The sequence below is a fragment of the Rhinopithecus roxellana genome, chromosome 1, assembly GCF_007565055.1.
Source record: "Rhinopithecus roxellana isolate Shanxi Qingling chromosome 1, ASM756505v1, whole genome shotgun sequence".
NCBI lineage: Eukaryota > Metazoa > Chordata > Mammalia > Primates > Cercopithecidae > Rhinopithecus > Rhinopithecus roxellana.
Window position 1 is genome coordinate 46284788 of NC_044549.1, and position 26478 is coordinate 46311265.

The following is a 26478-nucleotide window of genomic DNA, read 5'->3' on the forward strand; positions in this document are numbered from 1 at the left end:
CACAAGGTGGCTCACGCCTGTAATCCCCACACTTCGGGAGCCTGAGGTGGACAGATTGCTTAAGCCCCGGAGTTCAAGACCAGCCTGGGCAACACAGCAAGACCCTGTCTTATAAACAAATACATTTATATGTTCTCTAACCATACCAGAATTGAATTTGATATCAACTAAAAAACTGGGAAATCCACGAACATTTGGAAATTAAACTTCAAACTTCTAAATAACAAAGACAAAATGTAAAGGGAAATTAGAAAATATTTTTAACTGAATGAAAATGAAAACAAATATCAAAATTTACAGGATGCAGCTAAAGCAATACTTAAAATATACAGCTTTAAATATATATTTGAAGAGTTTCATATATATCTTATCAAAAAATGTGAACTGATTCAAATACTCTTTCTTATTCTTCCATAGAGTTTCAAATTTTTTTTAAGTAATATGCTCCCAGGCATTTTAACTTTGTAGTTGTCATTATGAATGTATACCTCTTCTTCCATCATAAGTCCCAATACCTTTTATATTTTAAAAGATAATTATTTATGTATATTCATTTTCTTCCTAAAGACACCTGGCCAAACTAATTTAAGAAAAAGAAGAAAAAGAAACAAAAGTCAAAGTATGATAAGTTAGAGATTCATGTTATTCAGAGATGCTATAACCTGAAGGGAAAAGTGAGCCCTATAATCAATGATAAAGACCTTTTAAATCTAACACAGAACTGTTCTCCACTGCCCACCTCAGTCATGGAAGATGAGATTAGTATATTCAACAATAAAAAATGAAAACTTCTGTTGGGCAAAATAATAAAATCAAAAGATGAGCAAAACTTGAGCAAAAGTAATCTGTCTAATAAATGACAAGAGGCTCACAAAGAAATGGTAAATATTTAAAGTGATGAAAATACTCTAATTAGCCAGATCTGATCATTACACAATGTAAGCATGTAACAAAATACAGAAAAAGTGTTTATTGTGAACATACACTATTTTTAATAGTGTATAAAATTTAAATATACACCATGTATGTTACCATAAATATACACTATATATGTGTCAAGTAAAAATAAAAAACATTACACTCTCATAAGTGTATACAATTGTCAACTGGAAAACTTAAAAAAAAAAATGACAAGAGGCTCCTTTCCTTAATATACAAAAACATAAAGAGCTCCATAAAAGGGCAAAGCACATGACCAAATCGGTAACTGAAAACATACATTATGGCCGATAATAAGGGGGAAAATCTTCAAACTCATTTGTAAGAAAAGCAAAGCTAATCAACAAAAAACTGACAAATATTAAAAAGTTTAACACTAGCTAGTGTTGTCAAAGAGATACAGAGATCCCCTCTCTCACAGACTAGTGATATTTGGCCTTCTTTTTAGAGTTAGGCAATTTATCCACCAAATTGTTAAATGTACATAATCTTCAGTCCAATAATTTTTCCCTTCGGAATTTATACTACAGATATATATATATATATATAATTTTTTTTTTAATTTAAGACAGAGTCTTGCTCTGTTGCCCAGGCTGGAATGCAGTGGTGGCATCTTGGCTCACCGCAACCTCCGCCTCCTGGGTTTAAGCAATTCTTCCGCCTCAGTCTCCCGAGTAACTGGGATAATAGGCACCCACCACCATGTCTGGCTTATTTTTGTATTTTTAGTAGAGCTGGGGTTTCACCACGTTGGCCAAGCTAGTCTCGAACTCCTGACCTCAAGTGATCCACCTGCCTTGGCCTCTACAGGCATAAGCCACCACTCCTAGCCAGATACATTTTTAAATATGTGCAAAGGTGTACCCAAGAATATTCACTGCATCATCATTTACAATAGCAAAAAAAAGGGGCTAAATATCCGTAAGTAGATGACTAGTTAGAAAAATCATGATATGTCCAAATATTAGAATACTATGCAGCATAAAATGAGAAGGAATGATTTGCAAAAATGTGGACGTTTATTTTTTTAATATTACTGAATAATATGGTGTGATCTCATTTGTGTAAAAAAATGTGTAAATATAAGCACACACATAAATGCCTGTATATGTATAGAAATTGTCTGCAGGGATATACAATGATTATACTGAATAGGGAGGGGTTGGAAAGCCTTTTCTCGATGTTATAACATTCTCTATTGCCTAAGTGTATACACCTATTGTAATAAACATGAGTAAAGAAGTGAAAAATGTTGAACATAATTATCAGAAGATGAGGAAAAACTAGGAAAATCCTAAAATATGGCCACTGAAACTCCAAATAATTTCAATCTGCAAGGTGAAAAAGAATTCTCAGGCTGAGCGCAGTGGCTCAGGTCTATAATCCCAGCACTTTGGGAGGCCAAGGCGGATGGATTGCTTGAGCTCAAAAGTTCAAGATCTGCCTGGGCAACATGGCAAAACGCTATCTCAACAAAAAAAAAACACAAAAGTTAGCCAGGTAGGGTGGCCTGTGCCTGTGGTCCCAGTTACTTGGGAGGCCTGAGGTGGGTGGATCACTTGAGCCCCGCAGACAGAGGTTGCAGTGAGCCAAGATCACACCACTGTACTCCAGCCTGGGCAACAGGGCAAAACCCTATCTCAAAAAAAAAAAAAAAAAAAAAAATTCTCAAAAAACAAATTTTAAAATGCACAGAGAAACTTCAGAATTTTTATGATCAGGCCGGGTACAGTGACTCACACCTGTAATCCTAGCACTTTGGGATGCTGAGGCAAGAGGACTACTTGAGTTCAGGGGTTCAGGACCAGCCTGGGCAACATAGTCGAGACCCCGTCTCTATAAAAAAAAGTAAAAAATTAAAAATACAACAAATAGAATAATTTTTATGATCATTCAAAATTGACATGAGTATGTGCCACCGACAGATATGTAAACTCCTTGAAAACTGTTAGATATTTTCTTTCATGTTGTATGAAAGATAAAAGCATAGGTTTAATATATGCACCAACATAGGCCAACAAGAAAGGAGAGGATCATTTGCCTTTCTAACATAAAGGAAATGAGGCCTAAAAGAAGATATGCAAGTAATCTTAAGAGAAGATAATGGACTTCATCTTATAAAATTAACAATGTTATTTTCTATGTACATATGTCCACATCTACATATTATTTATACTATTTATAATAGTGATATCATGTTATTTACATGAATATAAAAAGAAAAGGGATTGGCCATAAATGCACACTTATACCCAACAGTTATTGTAAGTATGTGTAGTAACATGAGCATCTATCACAGGTAAAAATTAAAGATTGAGTCAAACAATGCTGAATTACCTCCATTAAATATGTCAGGCAAATGCCCATCCCGCCAGATCACGTGCTTAAATTTTCAAGCTGCTGATTCCTCCCTCTATCCTACAAAAGTACACAAATACAGGTTATCCCCCCAAAGAATCAGAATTAAACAGTCTTAAAGTCAGGTAAAATTGTTACATTTAAGTGTCCTAAGTCTAACAAAATTCTTTCCATGGTAGATACTGTTAAATAAAATTAGTAACAACTAACACTTAGTCTGAGTGCAATGACCCATCAATGCTAAATGATATTACAACAATGACTCAGATACAAATTGGACTTTTTCAAACTTAACTTCCAGTGAAGAATTAAGATTTCTTTGAAGTCAGGACAATAACCTTGACAATTATCTTAAATATCCTAAAATAGGAAGGAAAGCACAAACGTGTTTCATTAAAATCATATTCTGATACTCTCCAACACTCAAATAGCACTGTTTTCTTGATAAACTCTTACAGTAACATTTCCCTCAGCTGAAAAAATCTAAATATATTAAGGATGCAGTTTTTGAAAATACAAACATAAGCATCTTAAAAGTTCAAAGCAAAAGGTATTTAATAACGCTAAAATGGTCCATCAATATTTTTTAAACATCATGCTATAATCGACCTTTTAGCAGAGACTAACACAGAAAATTAACATTCCACATTGGTATTATTGCATTGATACCAACCACAGATCACTTTATTCATGTAATTGGGATTTTTCCCAGGTATATTAAATGAAAGTAATGAAGACTGAAAGTTGAATTATCAGAAATAAGGAACAAGCCAAATATAATTTTATTCAGAAACAATAGGTAAAGCATTTTATGTAACAGTCCTAATACAAGTTTAGGGATCCATAAATACCTTGCACATCAATAAAAGCCATAAATGTAAAAGCAGGGTATTTTCTAGAAATTGATAATCTCTAGAAGATAACCAAGTATATCAACTCAAGGTTGCATTTACATATGCTTTATCAAGAAACTACAAACAGTACAGTCTTTCTGATAATTTAGCATTTTCTAGTACTTAGCTAGTCAGTAGCTTTGTTATTGAGCTAGTTACAAACAAAAAAATCTACTTTAAAATACTTTATTTCTACTAAGCTCCTAACTGCCTGCCTCAATGTTTTGCAGCCAAGCATTCAAAAGCATATATATGTCATTCCTCTCAATTATGCAAAGTTATTTTAAGTACATACTTCTATAGCAAGAGTACCAAAAGGATAATAAAAGCTATAAAACTATACTACTAAGTTAGACACTATTAAAAATGGTTAAAGTAAAGCAAAATTATGTTAAATTAGGTCTAAAGCTGCCTCTCTGGGTAGCCAACAAAACCTAACTTACTATGTAAACAAACTGCTACCTAATTTAAGAGTATATTTTTGTAACAAGTAGCTGAGTCTCAGCAAATCACAGTAGCCAAACCTCAGCCAATTACAGACTGTCACCTGATAAGACTATGTCCACATAAGGCAAATGCCAAGAGGTAACCAATCAAGCTATTTCTGCTTGTCACTTGCTTTTTCTGTGTATAAATACTGCCTGCCTATGTTGCTGGGTGGAGGTCTCCAAACCTCTTCTGGTTCAGAGTGCTGCCTGATTTATGAATAGTTCTTTGCACAGATACGCTCTGCTAAATTTGTCTAAAGTTCTTCTTTTAACAACTGTTTCTGCATTACACTGCCGCTGTTCAGTATTCTATTAGAATATTATATATTCTGTACATATACTGCTACATACATTACTACATCCAACTTTTAGAATTGCTAATTACAAGAATAAAATTGAACAGAAAAGGACACTGCAAAGCCTATATACGGGGAAAAAATGTCTTCACATTATGCATTTTAACATTATGAGTCTTTTTAAAAGTTGATGTGATGTATCTACTCCACAATCAGGATATTATTACACAACTCATCATGAGCTAGTAACATCCACAGAGTGGACAAATGTTTTTGAAATCTTAATATTCAGTCGAACACATTTTCACAAAAAGCATACTCACCTTCTTGCATCACATTTTATTGAAAGCACTAAATTACTGCTGTCATACATCAAAGAATATAACTTAGATATGTAAAAAGAAAACAAAAATAAAATAGTGAAGCAAGAAGGAAAAGGAAACATGCATACACACAAAATAATATAACCTCAAAGTATAAATTTATAAACAGAAATTCTGGAATGTCTTTCCCACACAACCATTCCTCTACCATGTAAACCCACAATTACCCCCAAGTCACCTGTCACATAGTCTGTCTCTGGAACCCTAATTCATTTAGCATCATCTACCAATTTCATGTCTTCAAGCCTCTATCCCCCTTTCTCCTCTTCCACTCCTCTCAACCAAGAATGGGGAGAAGAGAACCTACTAAGCTAGAAACTGAAACCATGCAAATACAAAAACGCAGATATAAAACTACTTGGACAACCACCCAAGTCAGTTCAGATCTTCCTCTTTGCTTGCCCTACTACCCCACTTCAGCAGTCAGTGAATATTCCTGCTTAGCAATTCTTTTAACATTTTGCTGGCTAAATAATCTTTGATTATAAACACTTGGGCAGATATAAACAGATTAAGACTAAAAATATACAGATGTTCCTTGACTTATGATGAGGTTATGTCCCAATAAGTAACAAGTTCATGCCTATAACTAAATGCCTATGCCTTTTGCATCATCATAAAGTCAAAAAATCCTAAATCAAACCACTGTAAGTAGGGAACTATTGTATTTTAAAGTAGGAGTTTTATTGTATCTATGCTATCAATCAAGATAGCAGTTGTTTCCTATCAACCAAGGACAGCAAATGTTAATAGATATACAATAATATACATAAAGACTTTTCATTTTACATGGTACAAACTTCTATACCTATATAATATTTAAGGAAATTTTCTACTAATGCCAATTTGAATAATTACGGCACAGAAATAAAATACATAAATATTTTGCAGAGGCCGTTAGCTACCACCCTTCCACTATTTAGCTTTGATAGACTGGCAATGTTCCAATATACTTACTAGCAGGTGGTCCAATGTATTAATTAAGCCAACATTTTTGTCATTAATTTAGTCAACATTTTTTATCACATGATATATATTTACAACACATTAAGATTCCTAAGACATAATAAAATACCCTGGTCTCTGTCCAAAAGCATTCATAATTTAGCAAGGATGATAAGCACATACGGAGTAAATGTTTGTGATAATAATGTGATACAATTGAAGCATAAGCAATTTATCACGGAAAAGTCAAAGCAGTGAGCAATTAACTCTTCCTTTGCTACCTTTTCAAAAGAAAAGGAAGAAGGTGATCTCTTAATGTTGATTCCACATGTAAGAATATATGCAATATATAAGTAATGAATATATGCTTTGGACTCTGCTCAGTAGTGTTCCTAGGACACTACAGGTATTAACTCAATCAAAACAACAAGCCTATGAGATTGGTATTGTTATTATTCACATTTTACAGATGACAAAACTAAAAGGTTATATAATTTACTAAAGAATATGAAAGTAGTAAGAGGCAGAACCAATCTCCTTATAAGGGTCTACAAGGCCTTACATGCACTACTGTGCTTATCCCCCACCCATCAACGACCACCTCCACCACTACCCACCCTCATCTTTCAGACCTCATTTTCTATCCTCTCCCCTTGTTCACTCCACTCCAGCAGCAGTGACCTGACCTCCTTATTGTCCCAGAATCTCCAGCATGCAGCAGAATCTACTGCACTGGCTGTTCCTCTGTCTGGAACACTCTTCCTCGAGAGATCTTTGTAACTAAATCCTTTAGCTACTACAAAGTCTTGCTAAAGTCTTGTTAATGAGGCCTCTTCCAGTCACACCATTTAAAATTACAACATCCCACCATATACACTCAATCCCCCTTTTATCCTGTTATACATTTTGCACAGTACTGCCCACCTCCTAACATATTACACAACCGACTTATTTATGTTTTTTTCTGCCCTAACTATAAGCTACACAAGAGAAAAAATTTTTGTCTGTTTTATCCACTGATATATCCCAAGTGCCTAAAACAGTGCCTTACACATAAGAGACGCAGTATTTTTTAAATTATTAGTAAAGCTGGAATTTCCTCCCAGGAAAATCAGGCTCTAGAAGCTTAACCACCATACAACACTCTCTTTCTAATTATGGAATCATAGATAACAAAACTAAGGCATGCAGAAAAGTCACCCAAGGTCACATTAACCTAATAAAATGGTGAAACTTGGTCTCAAAACCAGCCTAAACGGAGTTTGGCAACATTACGTTACCCTTAGAATTTCCAGAAAAAGACTTGACTGCCTTAAAAATAGAAGAAATTTCAACATACTGATAAGTCTACTATGAACTTTATGAAACACTGTATCAAATGCACCATGGTAATTCTTAGCAACATAAATAGGTTAGTCCAATCTAACTTAATTTCCATTCTTTGTTTAAAAATAATGCTAGTAACAAATTTCAGAAGTACTCCTTCAGAAGAGCTACAAAAACTGCATGCACAATGCAACAGATAGGAAGAGCTTCTTTCGTATTTTCAAATATTTCACATTTCATGTTTTCAAATATTTCACATTTCATGTAGACAGTTTCTACTGATACAATATTTTCAAAGTATATCTTTATGTTGTTTGCAGAGTATACTTTTAGCCCACCAAATTATGTTTTAACTGTCATCTTTGCCTAGAAAAGTAAAATTGCTAAAGATGAAGTTTTATGAATTAACGTAGCAAGATACAGATAAAAGATGTGTTAGAAGAAACTCCCACAAAAATTCTGTCAAGAATATAAATTTCTAAGGCAATAAATAAAACCTTAATGTTACTCCTAAGTATGATCATCCTTTGAAAAGCCATTCATTGATAAAGAACATAGTTCTTGGTTAACTAAGGTAATCTTTCTAGAAAATCATTTTTAAAGTTTCAATGAAATGTGTAATGCTTACACATTTTAACTGTTTATACTCCCAGGAGCTCTATCAAATAAAAAGGCTACCACTGCCCTTTAAATCAAAAGCCCAAAGCAATGAAAGGATAAATTACAGCACACATGGTATAAGAATCTGAAACTAAAAATGCTTACAGTCCTTTAGCATCTTTTAACTAGAGCACATTTTACACATTATACATTTACACATTAGTCAAGTTATATTTTTAAATTAGTTCTTACTTTTATGATTTAATGAGGCTTTTTGAATGATGTTTTAAAAAGAATAAAAACTTGTTCCAGGCAAGAGATTTCTATGAATTTGTTTTGAATCTCTATAGAGTGACAATGCAAAGAACAGATGAACGTGTTCTTTAAACTTGTAATAACTGCTTTGAAATTTAAAGTTATTAAGATTCCCCCTAAGGAGTAACACTTTATATATTTTGAACTAAATGATATCTGAATGGCCTAACAGTATATTATTCATAACCATATCTATCCCAAGGAGGGATGACAGCCCAGTAAATTCAAACCACCCCAGAAATCACTTTTTTTTTTTTTTTTTGAGATGTAGTCTTGCTCTGTCACCAGGCTGGAGTGTGGTGGCATGATTTCAGCTCACTGCAATATCCACCTCCCAGGTTCAAGCAATTCCCCTGCCTCAGCCAACTGCATAGCTGGGACTACAGGCATGCACCACCAAGCTCGGCTGATTTTTTGTATTTTAGTAGAGATGGGGCTTCACCACGTTGGCCAGGATGTTCTCGATCTCCTGACCTCATGATCCACCTGCCTTGGCCTCCCAAACTGCTGGGATTACCGGCATAAGCCACCGTGCCTGGCCAGAAATCACCTTTCAAAAAAATAAAAAATCAAGTCACAATCTTTAAAACTTTGCAATTGGTGTGGTTACTGCACTTAGCTGAGAAAGAAAATCCTACAAAGGAGCACTCAGATACATAGAAGTTGGCCTAGCAAAGTGAGTAAAATAAAGCCATCAAGGGAAAATTTTCACCTTCCCTTGATCTTTTCAAATCAACTAACCAATAAATATTCGTCAAAGAAGAAACCAACTGTCCATCCATGTTAGAAAAATAATGCTACAAAAGTAAGCAGTTATAAACAATGCTACAAAAGTAAGCATTTTATAAACTTTAGACTATAAACCACTAAAGAGATAGAACTTTTAAATCTAAATCACCTGCTTCCAGAAGAAACATTCCAAAACTAACCCTATCACAGAGAGGATGCTGCACTGACAAGCAACTATGTAATCCTTTCCCAGATAACGTAAATTAATTTTTAAGGTTAGTAAGCCACAAAACTTAAGGAAAAGCTGTTTAATTCTTAAATTTTTACTGAATAAACATTCATTTTGTAAACAATCATGATACATTTTGTACTATGATGATCAAGATCACCCAGGCAAACTTTGAAACAATCTTACTCAAAGACGAAACAACCATCTTCTGATAAAGTACTTTAGAGTTTACAAAGTGCTTTCACAGGTGACATTTCATTCCCCACCCCCTAAACACTCACACACAACTACCTGGGCAAGTATTATTGTTTGTCTCAGTTCTTTAGATGATGAAACAGGTTCAAGAGGTTAAGTAACGAAGATTATACACCATCTTAGTGGCAAGACAAAGACTTCAACTAAGGCCGGGCACAGCAATTCATGCCTATAATCCCAACACTTTGGGAGGCCAAGGTGGGAGGATCACTTGAGCCCAGGAGTTTGAGACCAGCCTGGGCAACAAAGTGAGACCCCATCTCTACAAAAAAAAATTTTTTTTTTAATTAGCCAGGCAAGCTGGTGCATGCCACCCAGACACTAGGAAGGCTGAGGTGGGAGGATTACTTGAGTCAAGAAATTTGAGGCTGCAGTGAGCTAGGACTGCACCATGCACTCCAGCCTGAGTAACAGAGTGAGACTCTCTCCAAATCAAAAACAAAAGCCATCCACCAGATCCTCCACCTCCTAATAAATGTCTACTCTAACATAACACCACAGGTAAGGTCATTTTCAAATTAAGATATATTTAACATTACTCTTAGCAATCTTCTAGGAATCAGAAAAAAAAGTAAACATCTTTAAAGTTCAGTGTAACACTAATAGACATAAATTTTGACATGAAGATGTTATTTACAATGATAGATACATATGTGTATAATCAGAGAAAACTCATCATTTTTATTACATGAAGTTATTGTAATAATGAAGGGAACACTAGAAAAGAATATAGAAATGCCCATTTAAAAATTAAAGTTTAACACTTCATTTAACTTTGATTTTTGAAGTGTCAATTCTTTGTAATCAAAAACATGTTAAAATACTATTACAAGTAATTAGCCGGGCATGCTGGTACACACCTGTAATCCCAGCTACTCGGGAGGCTGAGGCATGAGAATCACTTCAGCATGGGAGGCAAAGGTTGCAGTGAGCCAACATTGTGCCACTGCACTTGACTGTGCGACAGAGTGAGACTCTGTCTCAAAAAAACAACAACAACAAAAATACTATCACAAGTCAAAAATAAGAAGGAATGGAATTACTAGTTTTAATATAAATATAATTAAATATGGTCATTTAAAAACTTGTAAGTGGGCCACAAAAAGCCATACTCCATTTCCAGTACATCTTTTGATATTCTTCACCTTATTCAATGCCAGAACCAATCTGATCTACTCTGTCTAGAATACATGCCCAGAATTACACTAGGCACTGAACACAATGTAGAGGTGTGCCTAAACATAAAAAAAATCATATAGTCCCTGAGCTAAGGGAATAATTTTTAATCTGATTAGGAAAACTGAGATTTGTCATAAGAATCAATTAGAGAATACTAAGTAGCAGCTGCAAAGGAGCCCAGTGATTCTGTAGTTGTTGTTGTTCTTAGTGATGGGGACTCACTACATTTCCCCAGGCTGATCTCAAACTCCTGACCTCAAGGGATCCTTCCACCTCAGCTTCCCAAGTTGCTGAGATTACAGGTGTGAGCCACCGTCCCCAGCCAAAAACACTAGCTTCTATTAATGTACGGTGAACATTTTCTTATTTTGGGCCAATTTATTCTCCATTAGAAAACTAGGCAATGTAAAAGCATGACAATTTATCTTACCTTTTCCAATCTATTAATTAGAATAAATCAGTTGCATAATACAAGATTTTCAGTCTTTTTCTGAAAAATGTTTAAAAGTACTAAAATGCAGTAATGTATTATGGGAACAGTTGAAATATCTTAAATACAATCTATTAAACACATCTTTGAAGAAAATGCTCAGAATTCAAAAACTCACTTTAATTAACTAAATAACAAAATTCTGTTTATGTATAGATGCACAGGAAAATAGTACGCATCTATTCCCTAGCAACCTCTTGAGCAGGATATGACTGACTTCACAAAAACTTTAGTGTGGTTTATAAGTGAAGCATGCATTTTACATAATGCTTAAAAGTAAACAAGGCTGGGCCGGGCGCGGTGGCTCAAGCCTGTCATCCCAGCACTTTGGGAGGCCAAGACGGGCGGATCACGAGGTCAGGAGATCAAGACCATCCTGGCTAACACGGTGAAACCCCGTCTCTACTAAAAATACAAAAACTAGCCGGGCGAGGTGGCGGGCGCCTATGGTCCCAGCTACTCGGGAGGCTGAGGCAGGAGAATGGCGTAAACCCGGGAGGCGGAGCTTGCAGTGAGCTGAGATCTGGCCACTGCACTCCAGTCCAGCGAGGCTCCGCCTCAAAAAAAAAAAAGTAAACAAGGCTGTACATTTTAAAACAACCAAAATAATATAATTGGATTGTTTGTAATACAAAGGATAAATGCTTGAGATGGATACCCCATTTTCCATGATGTGATTATTATGCCTGTATCAAAATATCTCATGTACCCCATATATAACCTACTATGTACCCACAACAATTAAAAATTAAAAATAAATTTTAAGTTCACAAAACATATAATTATATACCATTATTTTCAATGCTGAAATAACTCGCTGGATTGAGATGATGCAGGGACTTCAACTTCCAGTTCAGATAAAATGGCCTAGATCCTACTGCCGCTACTCACGAAGCACAACTGTAAACCATTGAAATAACAAGCAAAGGAAAATCCAAAGGTGGTAAAAAGGCAGTAAACCAATTTGGGACCCAAGGAATGGAGAAACAAAAGAGCATCAGAGTGTTTCATGTCCTCACACCCAACAGAAGAAGACAACCCAGACCTGACATTTCCCAACCACCAATCTAGCAAAAGAAAGTAGCTCAGATAGTCAGATTCCTCCCCCAAAACAAATAGCAACAACTCTCTGATGTTGTCCTGAAAACATCAGGAGAAGGAGATCAACTGGAAGCCCAAATGACAAGACCACAGGAAGCACTCTTCTTCCTTACTTGGCCTGAGACTCTGTTTTCCACCTAGAGATAGAGAGGCAAGTAGGAGAAATTCAGGGACCCAGCTGTAGCAAGTGGCTCAGGTTGGGCCAAGAACCTCTTCACTTGCCCGAAGTTACCAGGACAGGGGAGAAAAGAAGAGACCAGTAGGTGGGTCCCACCATAATCCTCTCCCATCTGTAGACAATCAGAAACCCAGCATGGGGAAACCCCTTCCAGTGGGCGCTCCAGTAGGATCAAACAAACCAAGTAGTCTGCAAAGTCTCTAAAAATTAAACTGCCACTGGAACCACTCCTAAATAAAAATGTAAATAGGGCCCAGAGCCTCCTAAGTTAACAGATAAAATGTCCATGATGTAACAAAAAAACACCTAAGAAAATCACACCATAAACGAGAAAAGAAAATCAACCAAAGCCAAAATAGAGGTAAATCAGATGTTGGAATTTGACAAGAATTTTTAAGCAAAAGTTTCAACAATATATTAACAAATTCTAGGCCGGGCGTGGTGGCTCAAGCCTGGAATCCCAGCACTTTGGGAGGCCGAGACAGGCGGATCACTAGGTCAGGAGATCGAGACCATCCTGGCTAACACGGTGAAACCCCGTCTCTACTAAAAAATACAAAAAACTAGCCGGGCGAGGTGGCGGGTGCCTGTAGTCCCAGCTACTCGGGAGGCTGAGGCAGGAGAATGGCGTAAACCTGGGAGGCGGAGCTTGCAGTGAGCAGAGATCACGCCATTGCACTCCGGCCTGGGTGACAGAGCGAGACTCCGTCTCAAAAAAAAAAAAACAACAAATTCTACCACAACAAGTGAAAAAAACACAACCAGCCATAATAAAAATGTTTCCACAATTATACATTACCCAGAAACAAGTGAAAAAATGCAAAATCTCAGCAAAGAAATAGAAGTTGTAAGACCAGCGTGGGCAACACAGTGAGATCCCATCGCTACAAAAAAATTTTTACAAATTAACTGGGCATGGTGGCATACACCTGTAGTCCCAGCTACTTGCCAGGCTAAGGTATGAAGATTACTTGAGCCTGGGAGGTCAAAGCGAGAGTGAGCTGTGATCACACCACTGCACTCCTACCTAGAAAAAAAATTAAATAAAATAAATAAGCAAATAAAAACTAAAAAGAAGAAAAAAGTAACTAAAATTACAATAAATTTTTAAGGTGGGCTCAATAAAAACATAGAGATGGGCTGGGCATGGTGGCTCATGGCTGTAATCCCAGCACTTTGGAAGGCCAAGGCGGGTGGATCACCTGAGCTCAGGAGTTCAAGACCAGCCTGGGCAACATGGCGAAACACCATCTCTACAAAAAATATAAAAACCAGCCAGACATGGTGGCTTTACACCTGTAGTCCCAGCTACTCAGGACGCTAAGGTAGGGGTATGACTTGAGCCTGGGAGGTGGAGGTTGCAGTGAGCCAAGATTGTGCCACTAACTCCAACCTGAGTGAAAGAGCCACACCCTGTTTCAGGGTGAAAAAAAATGGAAATGACGAGGAAGAGAATCGTTGAACTTGAGGACAGAAAATTAGAATTCACCCAATCTGAACAAGAGAAGAAAACAAACTGAAAAAAGTAGTAGCTTCAGGGAACTACAGGACAGTAAAAAAAGATCCAACATTCACACAATCAAAATCCCATAAAGACAAAAGAAAGAGAGTGCGGTTCAAACACTACTTGAAGAAATGATGACTGAAACATACTCAAATTTAGGGAACACTAACTTGCAGATCCAAATAGCTAAGCAAATACAAAGAGTTGATAAGCCTAATGAAATTCACGCTAACACATCATAATTAAACACTCAAAAACTAAAGACAAAAAAAAAAAAAAAAAAAAAAAAACCTTGAAAGCAGCCAGAGAGAAACAACACATTACCCATAAGAGAACAGCAATTCAAATGACAACAGATTTTTCATCTCAAACCACAGAGGCCAAAAATAAAAGTGGCACAGTATTTTTCAAATATTGGATAAAAGACAACTGCCAACTGGGACTTCTATATCCAGTGAAACTGCCCTTCAGAAATAATAAGGAAATAAAAGTATATTCTCAAATAAAGTTTTTAAAAAAAAGTCTCTAGCACACCTATCCATAAAGACTGGCTGAAGGAAATTTGCTGAACATAAAGAAAATGATTTTTTAAAAAAGGAATGTCAAAATATCAAAGAAGAAACAACAGAAGAATGGAAATATAGGTGTAAACAAGACTTTTCCTTCGTTAGTTTTATAAATCATATTTCATGACTGAAACAAAAGTTGTAACATCATCTGATACTCAAGACAATCATATTTAAAATTGGAGAAGGTGAAAGGTAAAATAAAAGTGAGCTTTCCACACTTCTGTTGAAGTATAAATGTTGATACTAGTAGACTAAGTCACGTATGCATATAACAACCAAAACAGCCACTACAAAACCGAGATAGACTCAAAACAACATTTTAAGTCAAGATGGAATCCTAAATAAAGGTTCTAGTAGTCTGCAAGAAGACAAGGAAACAAACATTCACGCACTACCAGAAAAATTCTTAATTTATATTAAACCAGAAATGTAACTATTTCTGTAGAAGATTCATCCTGGCAATGTTAACTTCACAGGAGGCTAACACTACGGCTCACATTTTAAACACAATGGAAAAGCAGATCCATGCTTTTACACGTCTTTTTTAGTATGCAATCTTTTCCTATGACTAAAGTGTCAAGGCTCACCTTGGAGTACATTTAATAAAAACGCAAAGCACACATAGAGATTTACAATTTTAGAGACAAAAAGAAAAGGTCCTATTATGTGGTCCCAATGAGAGATGAAGCTAGCTGGACTTCCTGGGAAGTGGAGACTTGGAGAACTTTTCTGTCTTACAAGAGGATTGCAAAATGCACCAACCAGCGCACTGTAGCTAGCAAGAGGATTGTGTAAGATGCACCAATCAGCGCTCTGTAAAAACTCACCAATCAGCACTCTGTGGCTAGCAAAGAGGATTGTAAAATGCACCAATCAGCACTCTGTAAAACGCACCAATCAGTGCTCTGCAAAATGCACTAATCAGCACTCTGTAAAACGCACCAATCAGCAGAATCCTAAAAGCAGCCAATCGCAGGGAGGACTGAAAAAAGGGCATTCTGACAGCACAGAAACGGAACGTGGGAGGGGACAAATAAGGGAATAAAAGCTGGCCACCCCAGCCAGCAGCGGCAACCCACTCAGGTCCCCTTCCACACTGTGGAAGCTTTGTCCTTTTGCTCTTCACAATAAACCGTGCTACTGCTCACTCTTTGGGTCTGTGCCATCTTTAAGAGCTCTAACAGTCACCGACTGTGAAGGTCCATGGCTTCATTCTTGAAGTTAGAGAGACCACAAACCCACCGGCAGGAACCAACTCCAGACACACCAACAATAAACTCAAAAGTCTATGACAAATGGGGACTCTGTTGAGCTGTTTATACAAACTTTAGATTTGGTACAATTATACTGAAAGTTGGGTTCATCTGAAATGTTCAAAAAAAAAGTTTATGTTAATCCTCAAATGATGCTTATTATAGTTTAACAGTTCTGTTAAATGCACGCATTGAATTACTTGAGTTACCCAACTGCAGCAGCTGCTCCTAACTGTGTATGGTTAAGGACTTTAACTGGCCATCTTCCTCAAATTCTATTCCTTCTTGACCATTCTCAACAATTGTCTTTGTAGTGATTTTTCTGTCATTAGCCATTTTAGTAGAACCTTATATCAATTTGGAAGTGCCCATCCCACTACCACCAAATGACATGGAAGAGAATGAAGTGAAACCCGCATGACCTAATGATCTGAATGTAACAAATCTTGTATCAAAAGAAGAAAATCCACTTCCAAAAGATGGAAATCCACTGAATGTGGAAAAAATGACTCTGTCCCTTGGCTTCCTCAGGGACCCTATTCCAAAAAAAAAGTCCTCAAAAGGGTCTTCAAAGAAGTCAAATAAAAATGGGTTCCTTCCACCAAAAAAAAATTCCCTGAAGACATCATCTGGGTTACAGAATGTGAAGCCAAACTCAAATGGACTGTCAAAATGACTTCCACCTCCTCCACCACCATTTAATCCTTCTTTGCCATATCTGTTATAGATGTACCATCTTTTAGCATCTTACAGCACCTCACATGCCTCAGCCACTTGTTTTAATTTTCTCTCTGTTTCTTCTTTATTCTCAGGAATGTAATCTGGGTGCCACTTCAGTGCCAGTTTTCATTATGTTTTTTTAATATCCTTGGGTAAGGTATGTCTCTGCACACCTTCATAGTAATCCAACATGTTTTAGCAGATTGTTGGAAGAGGACTGAGGATGCAGGTGGCAGGCGATGGGACACAGGGGAGGTGGGGCAGTGGCCTGGATGCTCTGGGCTCCGGATCTCCTCTCAGCTAGCCTGAGTAGATTTTTTTTTAATGGCCCAATTATATGTTGCTTGCAAGAAATTTAAATTCGGCAACATAACAAAAAGCACAAGAATGGAAAGATATAACAATAAATTTTTTAAAGCAGAGTGGCTACATTAATAGCACAATCAACCAACAGGGTCTTATTGACACATGTAGAGAATATTCCACTCAATAACAGCAGAATACACTTTTTTTTCAAGCACCCATGGAACATTCACCAAGGCCATAAAACAAACCTCAAAAAACTTAAAAGAACTGAAATGGTAACAGTGTATTTTCTAACCATAATCTACTCAAACTAGAAATCAGTAACAGAAAGACAACAGGAAAATCTCTAAATAGAGGAATAAACAACACACTTTTAAAAAGTCCATGGATCAAAACAGAAGTCTCAAAATTTTAAAATATACATAAAAATAAATGAAAACAAAAACAAAACACACATCAAAATACATGGGATGCAGCTAACAACAACCGGACGCACTAAATGCTTACATTAGAAATGAGGAAAGATCTAAAACCAGAAACTGAATTACCAAAAGAAACTAAAAAAGAGCAAAATGAAGCCAAAGGAAGGAATTATTTAAAGAAGAAATAAAAGAGGAATATAGAGAAAATCAATTAAGCAAAAAATAAGCCTCTAACAAAACTAACAACAACAACAACAAAAGACAAAGAGAAGACACAAAACATCAAGTATGAAACAGAGGACATCAGTACAGATCTATAGCAATTTTAAAAGAATGTAAGGGAATACTACAAACAATTTTACGCTCTTAAATTTGACACCAACTTCTCAAAACCACACTAGCAAAACACAACCAAGATGAAATAGAGAATATAAATAACCCCATAGTCATTAAATAAAACTGACTTCTTAATTTAAAAGTTCCCTCAAATGCTGCCAAAAACAGACAAACAAAGAAACCTGCAGGCTCAGATGGCTTCACTGGTGAATTCTACCAAACATTTAATGAAGAATTAATACCAACTGTTCACAAACTCTTCCCAAAACTTGGGGAGAATATTCTTCAATTCATTTTATGAGATCAGCATTACTATTACCAACACAAGAAAAAGACATCACAAGAAAAGAAAATGACAAGCCTATAACTCTTATAAATGTAGCTGCAAAAATTCTCAACAAAATACTAACAAACCAAATCTACCAACACACAGAAAGGATTATGCATGACCAATCTCAGAAATGCAAGTTGGCTTAAGATTTGAAAATCAATATAATACACCACATCAATAGAACAAAGGCCAAAAACTTTTATTTTTGGCAAATCATCTTAGATGAAGAAAAACATATGATGAAATACAAAACCATTTACACAATAAAAACACCCAACTAGGAAAGGGAACTTCCTCAACCTGATAAAGGCCATCTATGAAAAATCAAAGCTAATATCATATTTAAAATAATAAGTGCTTCCCCCTGAGATCAGAAATAAGACAAGGATGTCTGCTCTTGCTACTACTTCTATTCAACACTACAGTAGAGGTTCTAGCAAGGTAAATGATCTGATTTGGTTCTGTACCCCACCCAAATTTGATCTCGAATTGTAATCCCCACATGTCAGGGGAGGGACCTGTAATCCCCACATGTCAAGGCAGGGAGATGACTGGATCATAGGGACAGTTCCCCCATGCTGTTCTCAAGATAGTGAATGAGTTCTCACAAGATGTGATGGTTTCATAAGCATCTGGCATTTCCACTACTTGCACTTCTCTCTCCTGCCAACACGTGAAGAAGGTCCTTATTTCCCCTTCGTCTTCTGCCATATTTGTAAGTTTCTTGAGGCCTCCCCAGCCAATTAAACCTATTTCCTTTATAAATTACCCAGTCTTGGGTATTTCCTTATAGCAGTGTGAGAATGGACCAATACAGTAAATTAAGCAAAAAATTGAATTAAATGACATTAATATTGGGGAAAAAAAAAACTGTCTCTATTTCCAGATGACATGATCACATATATAGAAAACCCTACAGAATCCACTAAAGCTACTAGAATAAACAAGTTCACCAAGGATTCAAAATTTACAAAAATCAACTATATTTCTATACACTATCAATGAAAAATTCAAAAATAAAATTAAGAAAATAATAAACACTTATAATAGCAGCAAAAAAAAAAAAGTGCTTGGTAATAAATTTAACAAAACAGCTACAAGACATGTACACTGAAAACTACAAAACATCCCTGAAAGAAATTAACAAAGACCTAAACAAATATCTAATGTTCATAGACTGAAACATTTCATATTGTTAAGATGAAAATACTTCACCAAATCACCTACTGATTCAGTGCAACTCCTATCAAAACCCCAGAACCTTTTTTTGCAGAAATGGACAAACTAATGCTAAAATTCATATGGAATTGCAAAGGACCAAGAAAATCCAAAACAATCTTGAAAGAAAAGAACAAAGTTAGAGGATGCATACATTCTGATTTTAAAACTAACAAAGCTACAGTAATCAAGACACTGTGGTACTGGCATGAAGATAAACACATAGATCAAGGAATAGAATTTAGAGTCCAGACATAAATAACTACATTTATGGTCAATCTTTTTTGTTAAATTTTATGTATTCTTTTTTTTTTTTCCTGAGACAGGATCCTGCTGTCGCCCAGGCTGGAGTGCAGTGGCACGATCTCAGTTCACTGCAAACTCCACTCTCCAGGTTCAAGTGATTCTCCTGCCTCAGCCTCCTAATTTTATGTATTCTTTTTATAGAGGCGGGGTCTCATTATGTTGCCTGGGCTCAAAGATCCTCCTATCGCAGCCTCCCAAATAGCCGAGGCTACAAGATTGTGCCCACTGCACCAGGCAAAGTCAACCAATTTTTTGACACCAAGACAATTAAGTAGAGAAACAAGTTTTTTCAACAAACCAGTGCTAGAACCAAAGAATATCTACATGCAAAAGAATGAAATTGGATACCTTCATCATTCCATATATAAACATTAACTCTAAATGGATTAAAGACCTGGCTCAATGGCTCATGCCTGTAATCCCAGCTAACGCAGGTAGATTATTTTCACCCAGGAGCTTGAGACCAGCCTGGGCAAGGCTATCTCTCCAAAAACATACATACATACATACATACATACATACATAAAATAAATTTAAAAAATTTTTTTTCTACAAAAAAAACTGTTGTTTCTACAAAAAAAACCAACAAAAATTAGCTGGGCATGGTGGCACGTGCCACAGTCCCAGCTACTCAGGAGGCTGCAGCTGGAGGATTGCTTGAGCATTGGTTGAGCCTGGGAGATCAAGGCTGCAGTGAGCTTTGATCATGCCACTGCACTCCAGCCTGGGTGACAGAGCAAGACCCTGTCTCTAAGAAAAAAAAAAAAAAAATAGTTAAATGAATTAAAGACCTATAAGTAACAGTTAAAGCTATAAAACTGTCAGAAGAAAAGTCTGGTGTGGTGGTGCATACCTGTAGTCCCAGCTACTCAGAAGGCAAAGACAGGAGGATCACTCAGGCCTGAGAGGTCAAGGCTGTAGTGAGCTGTGATAGAACCACTGCACTTCAGCCCAGGCAAAAAAGCAAGACCCTGTCTCAATTAAAAACAAAACAAAAAACAAAAAAAAAGCTATACAACAGCAATAGCATCAAAAAGAATATTTAAAAATAAACTTAACTAAGGAGGCAAAAGACTTGTACACACCGAAAACTACAAAACACTCATGAAAGAAATTAAAGACACAAATAAATGGAAACATATCCCATGTTCATGGATTAGAAGACTTAATGTTAAAATGTCCATACTACTCACAGTGATGTACAGATTCAATACAATCTCAATGAAAATCCCAATGGCATTTTTTACAGGAACACAAAAACAATCCTAAAACCCAAAGAGAACCACAAAAGCCCCCGAATGTAGCCAAAACAATCTTGAAAAAGAACAACAAAATTAAAGGCCTCACACTTCCTGATTTCAAAACATATTAAAACAGTATGGTACTGGCATAAAAACAAGACATACAGACCAATGGAACAGAACAGAAAGCCCAGAAATAAACCCAGGCATACAGAGGCAACTGATCTTCAAGAAAGGTGCCAAGAATCTACAACGGGAAAAGAACAGTCTCTTCAATAAATGGTACTGGGAAATCTGGGCAGCTATATGAAAAAGAATTGAAGTTTGACCCTCATTTTACACCATACATAAAAGTCAACTCAAAATAGATTAGAAACTTTAATAAGAGCTGAAACTGTAAAACTCCTAGAAAAAAACATGGAAGAAAAAGTTTATGACACAGCTATGATTTCTAGGATTTGACACCAAAAGCACGAGCAACAAGCGTAAAAACAGACAAGTGAGATTACATCAAGCTAAAAAGCTACAGAGCAAAGAGATCAATCAACAGAGCAACCAGGCAACTTATGGAATGGGAAAAAATATTTGCAACTACACATCTGCTAAGGGGCTAAAATCCACAATATATAAGGAACTCCTACAACTCAATAGCAAAAAATAACAAATAGCCTGCATTTTAAATGGGCAAAGGACCTGAAAAAATATTTATTCAAAGACGACATACAAAAGGGCAACAGGTATATAAGCAGATGCTCACCATCAGTAATCACCAGGAATATGCAAATCAAAACCACAATGAGCTACCATCTCACACCAGTAAGAATGGCTATTATTAAAAATCAAAAACTAACAGACGTTGGTGAGGCTGTGAAGAAAAGGGAACACTTAAATATTGCTGGTGGAAATGTAAATTAGTTCAGCCACTGTGGAAAACAGTTTGGAGATTTCTCAAAAAACTTAAAACAGGCGAGATGTGGTGGTTTACACCAGCACTTTGGGAGGCTGAGGCGGGAGGATCACTTGAGTCCAGGAGTTTGAGGCTGCAGTGAGCTATGATCTCACCACTGCACTACAGCTCAGATGACAGAGCCAGACCCTGTCTCAAAAAACAAACAAACTTAAAACAGAGCTACTATTCGACCCCAAAATCCCATTACTGGGTGTATATCCAAAAGAAAGAAATCATTATACCAAAAAGATACATGAACTTGTATGAACAACCATTATCCAAAAATAAAAATAACAAGTATTGGCAAGGATGGAGAAAGTGTAAACCCTGCGTACTGTTCACAGGAACGTAAAATGGTGCAGACACTATTTTTTTTTTTTTTAAAGTTCAGAGGTTCCTCACAAAACTAAAAAAAGAACTACTATACGTTCCAGAAATCCCACTTTTGCATATTTATCCAAAAGAATTGATAATGGGTTTTGGGTTTTGTTTTGTTTTTTGTTTTTTTTGAGACAGAGTCTCACTCTGTCACCCAGTGGTGCAGTGGCGTGGCACAATCTCGGCTTACTACAGCCTCCATCTCCCGGGTTCAAGTGATTCTCCCACCTCAGACTCCCAAGTAGCTGAGACTACAGGCATGCGTCACCAGGCCCAGCTAATTTTTTTGTATTTTTATTAGAGATGGGGTTTCACCATGGTGGCCACGCAGGTCTCAAACTCCTGACCTCAAATGACCCGCCCGCCCTAGCCTCGGCCTCCCCAGGTGCTAGGAGAACAGGCGTGAGCCACCACCATGGATTTCTGAGGAAATATTCACACTTATGTTCACTACAGCAGTGGTCCCCAACCTTTTTAGCACCAGGGACTGGTTTCATGGAAGACATTTTTTCAATGGATCAGGGATGGTTTCAGGATGAAACTGTTCCACCTTAGATCATCAGGCATTAGATTCTCAAAAGCAGCATGTAAAATAGATTCCACTGTTAACAACAGGCTTCATGCTCCCAAGAGAATCTAAGAGAATCTAACACCACTGCTGATTTGACAGTAGGCAGAGCTCAGGCAGTAATGCTCACTGACCTGCCACTCACTTCCTGCTGCGCAGCCCAATCTGTAACAGGCCTCGGACTGGCAGCGGTCCATATGTGTATACATACATACACACAATGGAACATTATTCATCCTGAAAGAAGGAAATTCTATAACGTTGACAACATGGATGAACCTTAAGAACATAAGTGAAACAAGCCAGTCGCAGGAGGCCAAATACTGTATGATTCCACTTTTGCTGAGAAAGATTCCACTTTTATGAGGGATCTAAGATAAAGTCAATCTCATAGGAGCAGAAAGTAAAACAATGGTTGCCAGGGGATGACGGGACGTAGAAATGAGGAGTTGAGGCTGGGTGTGGTGGTTGAAATGAGGAGTGAAATGAAATGTGGAGGTAGAAATGAGGAGTTGAGGCTGGGTGTGGGATTACACCTGTAATCTGATTACACCAGCACTTTTGAGTGACCAAGGTGGGAGGATCGCTTGAGGCCAAGAGGTCGAGACTAGAGTGAGCTGTGATCGCACCACTCCACTCCAGCCTGGGCAACAGAATGAGACCCAGTCTCTACAAAAATAAAAAAAGAAATTTTAAATTAGCCAGGCGTGGTGGCAGGCGCCTGTAGTCCTAGCTACTCAGAAGGCTGAGGTCAGAGGCTCGTTTAAGCCCAGGAGGTTGAGACTGCAATCCGTTACTGCGCCACTGCACTCCGACCTGGGCCACAGAGTGAGACCATGTTTCAAAAAAAAAAAAAAAAAGTGAACAGTTGCTATTCAATGGGTGTTGTTTAAGGTATCCAAAATGAAAACGTTCTAGAGATCTGCTGTACAACATTGTGCTTATAGTTAACAATACTGTATTGCACACTTAGAAATTTGTTAAAAGGGTAGATTTCATGTTATGTATTTTTTATTACAATAAGAAAATTTTAACTGTTATGCTTCAAAAGACACTATCAAGAAAGTGAAAACAACCCACAGAATTGGAGAAGATATATGCAAATCATTTAACTGATAAGTCTAAGATGCAGAACATATAAAGAACTCTTAAAACCCAACAATAAAAAGGCAACCCAACTAAAAAACAGGCAAAAGATCTGAAGACATTTCTCTAAAAAATACATACAAATGGCCAATAAGCAGAAGAAATGATGCTCCACAGCATTAGCCATCAGAGACATGCTAATCAAACCATGAAATACTGCTTCACACCCATCAGCATAGCTATAATCAAAAAGCCACTAAGAAGGGTAATCAAGGATATGGGGAAACTGGAACCCTCATATACTGCTGATAGAAATGCAAAATGGTAAAGTTGTTTTGAAACATAGTCTGGCCGGGCGTGGTGGCTCAAGCCTGTAATCCCAGCACTTTGGAAGGCCGAGACGGGCGGATCACGAGGTCAGGAGATCGAGACCATCCTGGCTAACACGGTGAAACCCCGTCTCTACTAAAAAAATACAAAAAACTAGCCGGGCGAAGTGGCGGGCGCCTGTAGTCCCAGCTACCGCGGAGGCTGAGGCAGGAGAATGGCGTGAACCCGGGAGGCGGAGCTTGCAGTGAGCTGAGATCCGGCCACTGCACTCCAGTTCGGGCAACAGAGCAAGACTCCGTCTCAAAAAAAAAAAAAAAAAAAAAAAGAAACATAGTCTGGAAGTTACTCAAATGGTTAAACAGAGGTACCACATGACTCAGCAATTTTTCACTCCTAGATACACATATACACCAAAGACATTAAAACAAATGTTCACATAAAAACTTGCACATGGACGTTCACAGCAGCATTACTCACAATGGCCAAAAATAAAAAAGTGGAAACAACCCAACAAGTGATGAATGGATACAGAAAAAATGTGGTAAGCCCATATAATAGATTACTATTCAGCAATAAAAAGGAATCAACTGCTGACACATGCTACATCATGTAACATTACACTAAGTAAAAGAAGCCAGACATAAAAGACCATCTACTTTATGATTCCATTCATATGAAATGTCCAGGCAAAGTCCTAGAGACTGAAAGTAGACTAGTATGCCAGGGACCAGGAGGAACAGGGAATGGAAATTGACTGCTAATGGGTAGTTTCTTTTTAGGGTGATGAAAATGTTCTAAAATTGATTATGGTGATGGCTGTACGACTGTGTAAATATGCTGAAAACAACTGAACCGTACAGCTTAAGTGGGTGAATTGTATGGTACAGTTATACCTCAATAACACTGTTTAAGAAAAACTATATGATGGCTGGAATTTGCTTCAAAAATGATACGGAAGATCTAAGTAAACGGAGAACTATCCTGTGGTCATGGACTGAAGGACCTCTATACAATAAAAAAAAAATCTTCTCGAATTCAACTATAGGTTTATTCAATTCCTATCAAACTCCCAGCAAGATTTTTTTTGTAGATACAGATGTGATTATTCTAAAATTTATATGGAAAGGCAACAAAACCAGAGGAGCTAAAACAATCTTGACAGAGAAGAATGAAGTGAGAGGAGGCACTCTACTCAATAAGACTTACTATAAAGCCATAATAATGAAGACAGCGTGGTATTGGAGGGAAGACAGACACACATATCAATGGAAGAGAATAGAGAACCCCAAAACAGACCAACACAAATATGTTCAACTGATTTTTGAACAGTTTGGAAGTTTCTTAAGTAACTAAACATGTACTTGCCATACAACCCAGCAATCCCACTCTTGGGCACTTATCTCAGAGAAACGAAAACTTTTGTTTACAAAAAACCCTGTACACAAATGTCCATAACCTCTTTATTCATAATAACAAAATACTGCAACATACTAAAAGTTCTTCAACAAGTGAATGGCTAAACAAAGTATGTATACAAAGCATACATACATAAACAAAATACGTCATTCTGGAAAGAACGAAACTATGGATAGTGAACAGTTTGCCAGGGTACAAGGAGTGTTGGAATGGGATGGGAATATAAAGGGATAGCAAGAGGAGTTTCCTTTGTGATGATGCAATAGTTCTGGATCTTGGTCTTGGTGGTAGTTACATGAATTTATATATGGGATAAAACTGCTAGAACTGTAAACACACAAAAATGAGTGCAGGGTTAAAAAACAGCGAAAATGATATAAATTCTGTAGTGTGGTTAACAGTAATATACCAATGTCAATTTCCTAGTGTTGCTGTCTTACTAGAACTTTATTAAGATGTCTGGGTGAAGGGTACACAGGACTCTGTACCAATTCTACCACTTCCTGTGAGTCTATAAATTTTTCAGAATAAAGGTTTTTTCTGTTTTTACATAGTAGAGACAGAGTTTCACCATATTTCCCAGGCTGTTCTTGAACTCCAAGTTCAAGAGAATCACCTGCCTTGGTCTCCCATAGTGAAAGGATTACAGGCATGAGCCACGGTGCATGGCCCAGAATAAAGTTTAAAAAAAAAAAAATTAACATGTGAGGCCAGGTTCAGTGGTTCATGCTTGTAATCCCAGCACTTTGGGAGGCCAAGGCAGGAAGATCATGTGAGCCTAGGAGTTTGGAACAGCCTGGGCAACACAGCAAGACCCCATCTCTATATAAAAACTAAAAAA

At 37.0% G+C, this 26478-nt stretch overlaps 1 protein-coding gene and 1 pseudogene across 4 annotated transcripts in view; both read right to left on the reverse strand.

The window, feature by feature from the left end:
- The window catches only part of ZNF148 (zinc finger protein 148), a 142518-nt gene that overhangs the window by 94727 nt on the left and 21313 nt on the right, over window positions 1–26478 (reverse strand). For 3 of the 4 annotated variants that reach the window (XM_010354812.2, XM_030942336.1, XM_030942339.1), the window contains one exon: window positions 3277–3357. The gene's annotated coding sequence lies outside the window, so the exon portion shown is untranslated. The remainder of the gene's footprint in view (window positions 1–3276; window positions 3358–26478) is intronic. The other variant, XM_030942337.1, reaches the window with a different exon arrangement.
- On the reverse strand, window positions 16224–16929 carry LOC104655410 (annotated as a pseudogene).